This window comes from Grammomys surdaster, unplaced genomic scaffold, assembly GCF_004785775.1.
Source record: "Grammomys surdaster isolate TR1022 unplaced genomic scaffold, NIH_TR_1.0 207, whole genome shotgun sequence".
Taxonomy (NCBI): domain Eukaryota; kingdom Metazoa; phylum Chordata; class Mammalia; order Rodentia; family Muridae; genus Grammomys; species Grammomys surdaster.
This window is the reverse complement of record NW_021604652.1, coordinates 1688988-1691914: the sequence shown is the minus strand read 5'-3', so window position 1 is coordinate 1691914 and position 2927 is coordinate 1688988.

Sequence of the window (2927 nt, the reverse complement as noted above, 5' to 3'; positions counted from 1 at the left end):
TACGTTAGTTTTGTTTTTTTATAACGAAATGCTTGATTCTCTTGGTTTCGATTCATAGTTGTTGCCTGCCTTAAACTTTACACTTTATTTTAATAGCTCTCAAGTTATGTAAAAAAATAAATTATCCATCAGAATATAAGAGAACTTTATTCTTTAGTCTAATTGTATCACTGAACTTTTTATCTTAAGAAGTTCACTATGTATGCTTTTGCATACATCCTCACTCTCTCCTGCTATTTCTTTAAGGCTCGAGGAAACACGCATGATTTAGAATATACAATGAAGTCATCACTCTAGGGATCCTAAGGAATAATCCACAGCAGAGCCAGGCCTAGATGCATCTTTCTTCACTCCTGCTCTAAACTTTACTTCCATTCTTTCTGTAGACTATACTTTTAAAAAATTAGATCAAACTGTTGCCATTTTGGAAACTGTTGACTATAATTTGTTTAGGACAGTTTATTTGTTCCAAACATTAATCTCCAGAAATGTTTTAAAAGATACTACAATCAGAATTTCCTGGAGGCAGATTCCTAAGCCTCCACAGCCCTGACAAAGTTTAGAGTCAAAATGTTCAACAAATTCCACTATTAATGGGGACTTTTAAAAGTGTGAGGTGTGTGATATTCCCTGTGAATTTACTGAAGGGTAGGACAAAACCTGACCTTAACAGCTGCTTTCCCTTAAAACTTGGATCCCATTTTGATGCAGGGAATTATTGTCCAGATGCTTTTGTTAGTCATGTTCCTATGAGACTACTCATTCAGACAACAAATTGAGTTTCTATTACCTGCTGGGTGCGATATAAATTATAACCTGGCAACTATACACATAATCAAAGAGGAATAGAAAACTTACCTTGGGGTTATTAAACATTTGACCCTTTCTTGGGATGCCAGTTTTTGAACATGATATGTACATGGTTATAATTTCTGTGTGTTTGTGGGTCTCTGTATACTACATACAAGTGTATACATAAATTAGGATATGATATACTTCAATATGCATATACAAACATATTTGAAATATTATTTCTGATGACTACATTGATACAACACACAAAAAAATAAGACTGAACTCAACAACATAGTAATTCCAAGTAAAAATGTAAGTTTTTGTGTGTTTTTTCTTCTTTTGAAGAAAGACACACTACAATTTAATACAAAGAAAATAATAGAGTGGGCCTTAAGTTACCCAAATATTTTTTATTGTAAATAATCTGTCTTTCCTGATATAAGTATATTTACTCTTGTTTTGCTATAATATGATGAAGCCATGTAAGAGTAGAAAAATACATTTATTTTCAAGTGTGAACTTGCTTAACTTGCACAGCATTCATATATGTCATTCAAAGTCACAGTTAAGACCATGGCTGTCTCTGCCCACATTTGACAAGAGGCTACATTTCTGACAAGGCTTGGAGCTTCAAATCACAAATCTGCATCTTATAGTCCCCAAATGTTTTGTTCCCAGGACCCTTTTTATTGTCTTCAGACTTCTTGGAGATGCCAAACCACAGATGACTGTTTAGGTAGATCAATATTTTCTATACTAGATATTAAATTTTAGAATATTTAATGAATCTGTTTATCACTTTTACTTAAAATAGGAAATCTACAACCCAACAAAGTTATAATATTTTTAAACATTAAAATGTGGCATTTAATGGAGAAAACAATCATTTACAACATGCTACTGAGAATAGTGTTATTGCTTTACCACTTTTCAAATCTCTTTTAATGTGTTAGCTTGACTTCATGTCTACCTGTGAGTTCAACCTTCTGTTTGAAAAAAATGTAGATTTATATGATTTTATTGTTTGAAATGGGAGAAATATTTTAATAGCTTTGTCTGATAATTTTGGATATTCTCTTTTGATTCTGTGAAAGATGACAACATGAACTCTGAGATGCTACCAATGCTTTGTTCAGATTCTGTTACAATGTAACACATTGGTGTATCTTATGCCTTGGGTGGAACTTTCACCATATGTGATTTCAGAACAACATACATTAATCATATGGAAAATATTTTGAAACTTTGGACAGATCTTCCAAATACTGCATTCCATTATAAAATATCCAGAACATCATACATGTGACCATCACTGATCTCTTTAGAAAAGTCACTGATGAAACAGATGGCTATAAGCTATTGTAAACAGGCAGTTTTGTAACAATTTACCAGCTTGAGTAGTCATAGACCTTGTAAATAGGTAGCCTTGGCAGATAATTCCAACTTAGATAAGGACAAGCGAATCATAGGCAGAGCCATAGCGACCTGTCTCCTGAACCCTTACCCAGCTGATACCCTGTTCTGAAAGATATCTGTATTCCCCCTGAACACCCACACTCCAGTGTCATCCCCTTCCCCACATCCTGTGTTTCTGTGTTTATAACCCCTGTGTGAATGAGTATAAATTACAATTTGAAAAAAATAAATAAATTATATTAAAAAAAAGGAAATCACTGATTGGGAAGCTGTCAGGCTCATAGAGATAGATTCAGGTTTTTCCCAAAAGCTTAAAAGTCACCTTTAGTGACAACTATTGTCCATTGTTTTCCTTGCAGTAACATGGCTACTTCATTCAATTTTGAGGCAACGCCTACTCACTAGCCATGGTTCTGTTTCCAGTTCCCAAAGGACTAAGCAAATCTTTGTGGACCATCCTTCTTTCCTCCCTCCTTTGGACCTTCCTCAGCCTTAACTCCTAGACCATCCCCATTCCCAACTGTCAGGCCCCAATAATACCACCTTGTAAATGGGAAACTCAGTAGCTTCAACTAGCAAGATTTAAGAAGCATCACAGTGACTTTTTTATTTACAGATGATATGAAAGTATACATAAGGAATCCTAAAAATTCCACCAGGGTACACCTATAGCTGATAAACACTTTCAGCCAAGTGTCTGGATACATAATAGCTCT